The sequence below is a fragment of the Squalius cephalus genome (assembly GCF_949319135.1).
Source record: "Squalius cephalus genome assembly, chromosome: 20".
Taxonomy (NCBI): Eukaryota; Metazoa; Chordata; class Actinopteri; order Cypriniformes; family Leuciscidae; genus Squalius; species Squalius cephalus.
Genome location: NC_137141.1, coordinates 5469869 through 5482877, shown reverse-complemented (window position 1 = coordinate 5482877; position 13009 = coordinate 5469869). Strand labels below are relative to the sequence as shown.

The following is a 13009-nucleotide window of genomic DNA, read 5'->3' as shown; positions in this document are numbered from 1 at the left end:
CCGCCAAGAGATTGAACCCCAGACAGGCTCGGTGGTCACTGTTCTTCAGTCGGTTCCATTTCTCCGTAACCTATCGCCCAGGGTCCCAGAATGTTAAAGCAGATGCTCTATCAAGACAACATGACCTCGACCTGACACCAGTAGATCCCGAAACTATTCTGACCCCTGACATCATCGTTGCCCCCGTCCAGTGGGACATTGAGACAGAGATTGAACAGATTAACTCCCAGTCTGAGATTCCTTCCGCCTGTCCTCCTAACAAAGTCTTCGTCCCTGAGATCCTCCGGAATCAGGTCCTAGAACAAGTCCACTCTCTTCCTAGCTCAGGGCATCCGGGGATCACCGCTACCATTCAACTCCTGCAAAATCGCTTCTGGTGGTCATCACTAACTCAAGACACTACTACATTCATCCGACACTGCCGAGTTTGCAATACCCAGAAAACACCACGACAATTATCTGCCGGCCTACTCCAGCCTCTCCCTATACCCCAACGCCCTTGGTCGCACATAGCCGTCGACTTCCTCACCGATCTCCCCGTCTCCGATGGCCACACCACCATCCTCACAGTTATAGATCGGTTTTCCCAGGCCTGCCGCCCGATACCCCTGGCCAAGCTACCCACCGCCCTACAAACATCAGACCTCCTATGCAATCTGGTATTTCGTTTTTACGGCCTCCCGGAGGACATCGTCTCCGATAGAGGCCCTCAGTTTACCTCCTGAGTCTGGGCAGCCTTCTTCAACACCCTGCAGGTTAACGTCAGCCTCACGTCTGGGTATCACCCCCAATCCAATGGGCAGGCCGAGCGTATGAATCAGGAGATCATTCGGTTCCTCCGCTCCTACTGCCACCAACATCAAGAGGATTGGAGCCGCTATCTAATATGGGCTGAATATGCCCAGAACTCCATCCAGAAGCATGCTACCGGCCTCACCCCCTTCCAATGTGTCCTGGGGTTTCAACCACCTCTATTTCCATGGTCCGGAGAACCCACCAGTGTCCCAGCCGTGAACGACTGGCTTCAACGCAGTGAGAAGACTTGGAACCAGGCCCATGTTCACCTTCAACAGGCCGTTCGCCGCCAGAAAGAACAAGCGGATCGCCACCGTCGTTCCGGTCCAGTGTACCAACCCGGCCAGTGGGTTTGGCTATCCACCCGGGACCTCCGACTACGGCTCCCCTGTAAAAAGCTCAGCCCCAGGTATGTGGGTCCCTTCAAGATCGTCCAACAGATCACACCTGTGTCGTTTCGTCTTGCCCTGCCTAAACATTACCGTCTTGCTTCCACGTTCCATGTCTCACTGCTCAAGCCTGCTGATGGTCCCGATGAAACAAGGGAGGAGAGGTCCAAGGAGCCGAACCCCCAATCCATCCTGGTGGAGGGCGAGGAGGCTTTCCAAGTCCATGAACTCCTTGACTCCAGACGTCGGGGCAGTCGCTCGCGGGGGGATGGGGGGGGGGGATTCTGTCACAGTCACAGACTCTGCAACCACCCTCTCAGGCCATCAGAGGGCGCCCTCGCCCGAATATTGACTGTTACACGCACTACACTTCCCATAACCCCGTTCTCATTCTAATCACCTCGCTCAGCTGTTTCTCATCTTCTGGGCTTTATAGCTGCAACTCGCACAGCATCCTGTGCGAAGTTTTGTATTGCTACTGTGAACAATTCCGAGCATTTCTTCCTGTGTTTGCCTACCTGGTTTGACCCTATTTTGTTCCTTGTTTCACGCCAGCCTGCTGCCTGCCTGCTTTACCTCTGCCTGGATACTGGATTACGACTGTTTGCCGCCTGCCTCGACCATCTGCCTGTTTACTGACCACGAATTCTCCTGCTCTCTACTGCTATTGTTAGCCGGTGATTTTACCTTTGCCTGTCGACTTCCCTTTTCTAAATAAATTGCTGCAAATGGATCTCTCAGACTCTGATGATTCACAACACATCTGAAGAGCCATCTGAAGGGCAGACTTAGTTTTTTTTTTTGCAAGAAACACATCTTCGTTCTGCTGACCACTTCAGATTAAGATGTGGGGCGGGTTAAGATTTTCATTCCATATTTCACTTTAAAGTGCCTCTATTATGCTATTTTAAAGTTTCCTAATTTTGTTGGAGGTCTCCTACAACAGTTTTACATGCATCAAAGGTAAGAAAAACACTTGCATTTTCTCATAATATATACACTGCACATCACCACATTGTTCAATGATTCTCAAACGATTCATTGGATCAATCAGTCTCTCCTTTCTGTGAGCTTACTCTGCTCAGCCTCATAAGTTGATATGTAACTATAACTATAAAGACCTTATAATGAACCGTTATGTTTTTATTACCTGAAAATTAGCCATTTCTATCTACATACACCGCTGGTCCCCTTTGGTAATGCCATGTTTCTACAGTAGCCCTAAATGGACAAACACGTTTCGTCACCATGTTGTTCTTCGTGCAAAGAAGCTAGCTAAAGTCTGTGAATAAAACACTGACACAATGATAAACAAGTAACAATAATATTCACAATAACATCGTTTTACTGAATAATTAAGTAAACCTAATTTCTTAATTTATCTTTGTAAAGAAACCTCATTGGTTAACTGTACTCTCTGCTGTCTCAGACGACGACATCTTTTCCTGTCGGCCACCGCAACTTCTGTTGGTTGCAATTCGCAAATGTTACCTCCAAATGCAATTCGCAAATGTAACCTCCAAATGTTGCCAGCACAGTCCTGCGAGCGCGAGATCTTGCTTTCTCCCCGCCGTCACACCTCTCTCTGCGTCGTCTACCCTCTTGAGTGAATGAGAGGAGCAGCAGCACGGCAGCTGACAGACGGGAATGAGTTGTTGTTTCTACGGACTTATCACTTATCTGCTTCTCTTTTGTTTTATATTTAAATAATTTAGTTTGACCATTTTTTTCCCTTTCTTTTCTTGTGCTTATCACTTGTAATACTCACTATTACAGTGCTTTAGTTCACCCAGTTCCCGAACTCACACAATTCAGATAATTTTACAAGTGTTTAATTCAACAACAGAAAAACAGGAATATTACACAATAACAAAAAGGCAATAAAATTAACTATAATACAATACAGTAATACAAATATAGAAAATACACAATAGACAGAATTACATACCTATGCAGATATACAGTTTTGTGCAAAATGGAAGTATAGTATGTGCAAATGAAAAGTGGAATAAATATACGAAGGTAGAAAATAAAAATACGCTGACAAAAGGATTTACAGTAGATTATATTAATGTCACATGAACATTGAAGAGAGCCTTTTGGCAGTTTTAACTGTTCAGGTGGAAGATAGCCTGAGGGAAAAAGCTGTTCTTGTGTCTGGCTGCTTGGGAGCTGTTCAAAGAGAAAGTGAGCTGGGTGTGTGTAGTCCAAGTTATTTTCTTAGCCCTTTTTCTTACTCTGGAGGTGTAACGTTCTTGGAGGTTGGGAAGGCGGTGCCAATAATCGTCTCAGCAGTTCTAACTGTGCATTGTAGTTTCCTTCTGTCTGATTTGGTGGCTGAACCAAACCAGACACTCAAAGATAAGCACCGGATAGACTCAGTGATGAGGCGAGTAGACCGGTGTCAGCTGCTCCTGTGGCAGGTTGAACTTCTTCATCTGGCTGAATCTTTACGTTTGCGTTTACAGCAACAAAAACAAAGGTTTTTACAATTATGCTAAACAGCCTTTTCCTCTCTAAAAAAGTATAAACTATCTATCGGATGATAGAAGGCATGTAGTAGATTGTGGCAACTTATTTCAGCAAAGTTTTGATTATGGTAATCATTTAGAGGCCTTTCAAATTCTACCTACGATACAGTAGGGTTTATAGGGCCAGAGCAAAGCATGAGAATGTGTCTTCTGCAAGTGGGTCAACAGCTGCAAGTATCCAAGCTATGGGCAAGCCAACCAGTGACTCACTGTATGTGTTTGTCTCTTGCTCGTGTTGGTGTGAAATCCAACTGTATTAGATCCAACTTTCATTCTTCCATTGAGGCAATCAGTAAAAAATAAAAAGGAAAAATAAAAGCCCAGCTAACAAAAACAAAAGAACATTTTTAAGAACATTTCTATGAACATTTTGCTTAGCTTGCTATTATTTCTGAATGCTCTCTATTCAGTTCTCATTAATGATCAAACAACCTAGAAGTAACGCTCAGACCCGTTAAACTAATGTGAAACTTAAATATTCAGGATAAAACGTTCCATGACTGATGTTCTTTTGAGAAGAACATACTGAGAGAACTTTACCAGAATTTTTGTGAGTTCTGAGAATTTTCCATGTTACCTTGGAGGCCTAGCCTGATGTCGTCATACTTAGATTCTAGTCAGAATATGAGTCTGATACTGATCCATTTATACTGATACTGATCCATGGGGCGTGTTTCAACCGAACCAGGAAAGAAAATGCCTCTGCGCTCAATTGGATAGACCTACAACCAATCAGAGCAACTGAGTAAGTAACATATGTTGAGCAATGCATAGTTGCCAACAGAACTCAACTGCACGCACACTGGAAGAAGTAGAAGAAGAAGATGAGTGTAAACAATCTTTGCCGGTGTTGTAAAAGGAATTTAAGGATACACGGAGTACTTACCAACACAATCATCATTTTTGAGAGAAATAGTAAAGGTGAATGCATATACGAACAAGTTCTCCGTTTAGGATAGCTAGCTAGCTAGACTACGACTTCATTATAGATGAGAGAAACACTATGAACAACCAAATCAAGACAGTTCTAAAAATCTGTTTAGATGATGAGCTGCTCATAACATTTACCACAAAGCACAACGCAAGATGATATACATGGCAGTCAAAACCATAGGCAGTGATTAAAGTTGATTCAGCCACTTACTCTTAATTTTTCGGACCCCCCCCAATACCCCCCGTAATTCGAACCCTGGTTGCGGGCAGGGCTAAATTCGGCTGGCATCCAGACTATTGGAGGCCAGCAAGGCAAAAAATAAACACTACTTAAAAGGTTTTAATGCTGTTTATATGTATGTGTGGTGTTTTTAACATGCTTTAAGACAAACCATGTGCAAATTCATAAGTCAGCACCATTGTTGAGTATTTTCTTCTTAAAACTGCAGTGAACCAAAGTCAGTCTCAAAAACACGGTTTGAAATCACCCGTTCTCTACGTCACAAACATATAGTAACCAATCCCGTCAATGCACAGGCGGGTTTTAGCATAGCATTAACTATTTTCTGAAGCAGGGAAGTCTTGAGAAGCCAGGTCATCCCAGTATATTTTTGATGATATGAAAAATCAGGTAGATTTAGCAATATAGTTGGTTACTTCTGTATATGTGACCCTGGACCACAAAACAGTCACATGGGTCAATTTTATGAAATTGAGATTTATACATCATATGAAAGCTGAATAAATAAGCTTTCCATTGATGTATGTTAGGATAGGACAATATTTGGCAGAGATACAACTATTTGGAAATCTGGAATCTGAGGGTGCATAAAAATCGAAACATTGAGAAAATGGCCTTTAAAGTTGTCCATTTATGTTCGTGATTGTGCTGCATTCACTCACAAAAATAAATACTTTATATTATTTACGGAAGGAAATGTACTAAATATCTTCATGGAACATGATCTTTACTTAATATCCTAATGATTTCTGGCATAAAAGAAAAAACGATAATTTTGACCCATACAATGTGTTGTTGGCTATTGCCACAAATATACCCCTGCGACTTAAAGGGACACTCCACCCATTTGCACTAAGCTTTGCATTGTTAGAAACACAGTCATACTATTGAATGGTCGTGCAACACTCTATCATTTTCCCCTGAGACGGGAGAAATCCGTTATTTACCTCTTACACTTCCTCCCACAATGACGCAAAAATCGTCATTTTGCGTCATTGTCGGAGGAAGTGTAAGAGGGGGGGATTTCTGTTGAGACTACAGACACTCGTTCCTCATCTTTCCCAGGGGGCGGGACCCGCTCACGCTACAGACCTATTACAGATCAGTGGGTGGGACTTTACTCTCTGAAACTGAAAGCAATATCCTCCATCTTGTTTGAAGCTAAGCTAACAGACGCTGTGGAGACAGATGTACAGTTATGACAATAGCGGAGGAGAGTACTCAATATGATATAGAAGAAGAGGATTTCGGAAGTCTGATGCTTGAATCAGGTGTATGTGGCTACCTTTACAAGCCGCATTATAGCGAAGAGCAGCCTAGGCAGAAGACCTGCCTGCCGCGGACGAGGAGCCCGGACTGGCTCGAGTTAGGGCGGACTGGTGGCGCCGGTGATCTCACTATGCAACTCATAGACTGTAAGATGCAACTACGAACACAGAGATAGAGTCCGTCTGCGGCAAAGAATTTCAACGATGACAATTTCTCCTAGACGAAATCTCTGAATCGCACCGCATATGTTCTGACTGAACATCCCGGTACCATGCAATAATTCACCTTTTCGAAAGAAATACAAACGAGGAGTAATGCACTAATGAGTTCGCCAACTAACTAGACATTTTGTGTGAAATGAATTTCAAGCTCTGGTGGTAGCTAGCCTTGTTGAAGAGTGATTGCTCTTATAGGCAGTATGCGCTGTTCTGGATTAGTGGGAGTGGCTTGCGGAGCTGTGCAATGTGGTGCATTGTGGGAGTTGTTGTCTTTCATACAAATGCGTCCTGAAGTTATTTTTTGTCTTTCCTCGGTCACGAAGGCACCAAATTCAAAATTTATTTTACATTTCGACTACATATATGACCCACTTTCAATAAAAAACAACGTTCCTATGGGTGGAATGCCCCTTTAAGACTGGTTTTGTGATCCAGGGTCACATATGATGTGTATTACAATGTTATGATGAACTATATGCCTTTCTCCACTGACATTCTGAGTTGTTCAAAGCGTTTCTAAGGATGCTGATTTTTAGAGTCAGCTGACTGACTCTGAGAGGGCGAATGGGAACATGGTCAGCTGTTTGATAACGTAGTCAAGCCAAAGGCTAATCATATCAATTACCATTTTGTGTCCGACGTAGAGAGAGCGATACATAAAACGCGTTACCATTCTGATGCATGGAGTTGTATACAGTACGAGCCTGTATAATTCATTCTTCCACTTATTTTGAATCAGTTTCTGGTTCATGTGTGTGTGTGTGTTTGAACTTTGTTATAGTTTATATGGATAACATTTGCTTTGCAAGGCATATTCATTCTGTTACACTTTTTTTGATTGATTATTCTTTTAAAGGTCCAAATCATTACCCCAGCAACCCAAACCAAATACCATGCAATTCTGGACAGTGCAGTGCTTTGAATCCCCGTTTTTATCTTTAGTTATGCAATTCTGCCTTCTCAAGCCCTTGTGAGAGAATATTATTCAAACACCGATAGTAATAGAGTAAGTGTTCACAAGCATAGTCATGGTCACTAGCATTGTCTTGCATTACATAAATAGAACATATACCTGCATGACCCTTACCTATGTACTAGGTGAAGGAATAGGACTAAACTAAATGTGTAAATGTGTTCCTTTACCTCAAACAGTAGCGCATGGCAACAACAATGCCCATGTTATAGGTTTAATTCCCAGGGAATGCATAACCAAATTAAATGTACATGTATACCTTGAGTGCAATAGTCCCTTTGGATACACGCCTACCAAATTAGCAAATGTTAATAAGGCTTGTGTTATTCATTGAAGGTTGATTATAATGGCCAATAAAGCTGATGGTATTCTTCCATCCAAGTACTCATACGCCTTCACAAATCTCTGGGACTGGTTGCATTAATGAGATGCTTTGACAGGCCTTTAACCACCAGGTGGCACTAACGTGCACCATTTTGTCAAGCTTTGAAAGCCTGTTTTTTGCCATCACTAAGCAACAGTCTAACTCAACAACTCCCTGCAAGGGCACAAACTTTCCCCCCTTCCTTTATTTTCTAGATGTCTTTTTATAATCGAGACTCTCCCCTCAAATTCAAATAGATCAATGAAATCAACAATTCATCAGAATCTGTCTGGTACTGATTTTTCAGAAAATAAAGCTCCGTGACCAACAAAAGTTTATGATTCTAACATGTTTTGTTCATCATGATAATCTTCACAAGTAAACAACTTTTATGAATTTTGAAGGCCAAATACAATCAGCAGAAGTCAAAAGCAAAACGTACAGGCTATATATGAGCTGCACCACGGTCACATGACTTCAACATCACAATCACTAAGCTTCTGACAACTCTTTCAGTCTTTATTTAAAGATATTTTCCATATTAGAATAGTTTGAGTTAGAATAGCTTGCTAGTAGTTTGCAAGAATAGTTAAGAGACAATGAAGCTGTGAAAGTAACTAGTGAGTAGATGAGTTTACCTATTCACCGTGATGTTTAATGTCTCCATCAACATCTAGTGTCGTTTAGCAACTGCCTTGTTCAAGACAAATAAAAGCTCAAAATCACAATGGGTCTTTCTGATGTATTTTATGATGATGTATTAAAATGTAAAATATCTTGAGCTTGTGTTCTCCACAGACCTTATTTCAGGCATTTGACCAAAAACCACTTCAGAAAATTTATTGAGTTCAGGATGATTGAACCAAATGTGCTAAAATGCTAATATTTGGCCTACAAAAACATGTCATCCCTGCAGCACTCATTAGTGTACAACAGTCAGGGCTCAGAAGTAAAAACTACATTACTCCATAGGGATATAGATTTTAACAGTAACTTATAAACATTTAACTCCATTGCTTTACAAATCGTGTAGACCTACAGTGGGCTTTGAGGTTTTTAATCAATGGTATATGCTTTTGGTGAAGCCATCTGTTCACATTATTTCAACTTGTTTTTCAAATAATCCTGTTTAACAGTGGAATTTGTGGTGCAAAACTACATTACCCATGATGCTGTACAGAGAATTCTCCATGAATGCTGTAATTAAGTCTCGCTATGCTGTCAAAATAATTAAATATTCGTATATATGCATATTTGCAATGAACTTTTGTAGCCTATCTATAGATAAAATCAACAACTTTAAATAAACAGTTTTATATTTCACCTTTGTTTTTAATTCTTCATGGATTTGTAATTTTTTCCCCCTCACTAAAGCCGTTCAGTTCACAGTCTTGTACCTTTGTCTTTTTGTCAGATACTTTTTTGCTTTAAATACATGTTGTAATGTTGTGCTTCACCTCTTGGTTGGTTTTGTTCATGGCTTATAATGCTTTAACAAAGACTTTTTTTTTTTAAATCCCTATGGAGAAATGTTTTTTCCAGTATGAATTCTGCTGAAAAAGTGGGTGGGTATGATGCACACTTTAGAATGTTCGTCAACCAATCAGAATCGAGCATTCTTTTTGTGCATGTTTACGATCTGCAGAGTTACAAAGCCTCCCACAAAGGGATTCATTCTGTCTAACAGAGAACACTGATCCAGACTTGCATAAATCACCTCGACCAAAATCGTACTGTACTGACGTATTGGGGTCTCGCCTGAGAGCCCAATCACCTTCAAGTGGTAACTAAACAAGCCAATGGACATTGGCCAACGAGATTTGCATGCTGAGCCACTCCTACCCTGACATACAGGTATAAATACTCCCAGCACGCACTTCTCATTCATGTTTTGATGAGGAGCCGAGACAGGGATCCCAGCCATTCATTAGTAACCTAGACATTCCCATTCAGTCAGTCATGTTTGACATTACATCAGTATTGATATATTGGGGTCCCTATGGAAGGTGCTACAGCCCCTGAACTGTTACGAGTGTTGGAGATGCAGATGCTGTCAAGCTGTAGCATGCCCTTTGGCAACTTCTCTCACATAGTTGTAACCTACCCATTGTAAGCCCAAGGAGAGTAGTCCTCCATTCTAAAGGGATGGAAGCGACAGGGCCTACTCTGGAGACGGTCGTAGCTGCTGTTCCTCTTATTGTGACATTTCACGGGGAAGAGTGCTTCGGATCTGAATTCCCACGCTTTTCAGCCATGACCAGTGTTGTTAACCCTCTGGGGTCTGAGCTGTTTTCTGGGCCCTGGAGGTGTTCTGACATGCTCTGACATTTGTGCTTATTTCTGTTACTTGTGACATTTTCATGGCTAAAGTCTAATTACACTGTATTCAGCACAAACTCTGCTACAATAATATATCAGCAGCATGTATGTAAAAGTTTGTAGTTTTGAGATAATGACATTTATGCATGGTTTGTGAAAATACAAAAAAAAAATTCTCACTGAAATAAGGCCATGAAACCCATACTGATTATTTCTTCACAAGACTTTTGAAAATTGTATGACGTAGCCTAGAATATTTGCTCCAAAACTATGTGAAAATCACCCTGATTGCTCATTCAGAGAAGACAATATATTGATTTAAAATTCGTACGATGTGTTTTGTGTGAGAAAGCTTTATGCGGGAGGTCATTAATATGTAAGCTTTTCACACCTGAGAAAGACAAAGACCCTCCCCTAACGGCCCTATTAGGAGCTATCAGGCCCTGTCATTCTGAGCAACCTTTCACAAAGAATGAGGAGATTTAAAAAAGAATGGCTTTTTGATTGTTTGGATTTATTTACAACACAACATAATCCAAAGATACACAACAAATGACAAAAAAGCACTTATTGAAAACAATGATCCAAAGACAGAGACCTTTCTGCCATTCCTAAAAACATTGTACTTACCTTTCATTTCCAAGGTGTTTGATTTTCACTTTACCATGTTCATGTACAGAGACTCATGTGAATGTTGAAGTCAGCAGGACTCAGTGGCATCTGGGCCCTGAAAGAAAAAAAAAAGTGAACATACTGATATCAAGAGAAAGGCCTGCACGATTTTGGGAATAAATTTTAGATTTTTCTGGTTAAAATTGCTTTTTAAAATTCACAGAATACACACACACACACACACACACACACACACACAAATGTTTCCAACAATATATAATATAATGAACACCAGGTATGTTGTGCCTTGTAGGCATAGGCTATGCGCAGTGCTGCATAAAATAATAATAACAATAACCTATAGCAGCCTATAAATCTTCCAAAAGATTTCAGTAACAACTAAGCTAGAGAAAAATATATTGATTATCATGTTACTTCAAATGTTTCCATTCGTTATGATGATATGAAATGAGATACTAGTAAAAACATGAAGCCGTTTGGTGCGTTTTGCTTTTCAAACGCGATCACGATCCAAAATATCAAACATTCACAAACGCGATCGCGCTCAAATATAAAACATTATGGTTACCATATACATATCTACGTTTGAGCAGATATCCACAAACACAGTAACACGGGTCTAAATATTATAATATTCACCATATATCTAGCAACAGTTCAACTGCAATGTGAAATTTATGCAACAATAACAAACTAATATGTAAGAATTTCTTACCTTACATCTTTCTTGTCTTCAAATCGCGTTCTTCTTCTGAGGTAAATCCAATGTAAGCTCACGGCACGTCTTTCAAACTCGACGAAAAGCAGAGACTTGTGAAGTTTTTTCGTGCTTTGTTTTTGAGGTAACGAGCGCGATCGCGTTCCATGTGGAGATTTGCATGTGAATCTCTTTTGCGCTCGTGGGCGTGGTCAAATTAAAAATAATTAGGAAGCGTTTGAGAAGCTGGACATCTTGTTGGTTTTATACAAATTACTTAAACAGAGAATATTTGTTTTCAGTTTGAATCCGATCATTTAAAAGTACACACTTAAATGTTTATAAAGGTATATGGCTCATAAATGTGTGACTAGTATTCGCTGAGTTTTGTTTCAGTTTATAGACGTGCTCAAGAAAAAAAAGTTCACCGCGACGGGGAGGCAGAAAGCACACCCTATTTATTTTCTTTATTTTACAAAAGCACAATGTTTTGATTTGATTGTAAGTGGACACATACAAAAGTAGAAATATCACAGATTATTTTTTTATATTTCCTTTTTCTGTATGACCATAAATGATGGAGTAATTTAAGTTTATTGTGCTACAATGTGAAGAAAATCCAGCAAAACGCGCGGGCGCGTTTGTCGACCCCAGAGGGTTAACGCTGGGGAAACGTAGTCCAATGGAGAGGAACTCTACGGAGGTCACACCCTGCCCGAAGGTAGGTAACCTTTGTTTCTATGTGTCCATAGGTTACACGTATGGACTGACCCGTGGGGCAGTACTATATATGGAAGATCTCTGCGGTAGGTCCTGCCTAACCAGGAAGGAGCTACTACCCAACAAGCAATTTTGCATTTAAAAGATGTCTAATAGCCATCCAAACACAGCCCTGACATCTAGGCTAAAACAAGGCAAAATTTGGGCTGTCAGTGAAAATCAAATAGACGTCTAATCATAGCCCAAGTACAGACACACAGGCTACGCATAGAACATGTCAAAGAAATTAAAGGTCCCATTCCATGGATTATTTTTATTATTTTATCATGTTTCCAGGGGTGCCCTTATAATGTTAGTATGTTTTTTAGATCAAAAATTGTTATAATTTAGAAGTAAAAGGCATATTTCCTAGCCTGATTTCATTCCCTGGTTTGAACACCCTGTTTGAAGGGGCGTGTCTGCTGTGAGACTTCAGTGTAAACGCCCTCTGCTGTGATTGGCTGAAATGCTTGCATATGAAATATCTGGCATTACATGTGGAACTATCTGGAAAACTTTTACTATTACAGCTATTATACGTTTTTACTATTACAGCTATCGGGATTAACGAATCGTGAGAAGTTTTTTAAGTATTTAGATCTATTTCAATCACATAGAAAATTGCAGTGATGATGAGCATTGAGCAGATGACAGCCTGTTGATCGCGTGAAAGATCTTATCATTGCAACGCAGTTTCTGCACTCACTAATGATTTCACCAATGCAAACATGAGGCATATAAATACAGTAAGAGCTTTGTTGTGCAGTGTAACAGCGCCATTGATTTCATAACGAGTTTTAGCAAGTGTCCATATAAACTCGCGCTGTGTGTCACAGCTTGGCCGATTGGAAAGGGATTGTTCTGTGATCGCTTTCTGTATATTAATCA

General features: G+C 40.6%; 1 long non-coding RNA gene across 1 annotated transcript in view; it reads left to right on the top strand.

The window, feature by feature from the left end:
- The window catches only part of LOC307148133, a 32898-nt gene extending 30994 nt beyond the window's left edge, over positions 1-1904 (top strand). The window contains exon 4 of the long non-coding RNA XR_013819415.1: positions 1740-1904. This is a non-coding gene — a long non-coding RNA (uncharacterized lncRNA). The remainder of the gene's footprint in view (positions 1-1739) is intronic.
- The last annotated feature ends 11105 nt before the right edge of the window (positions 1905-13009 follow it).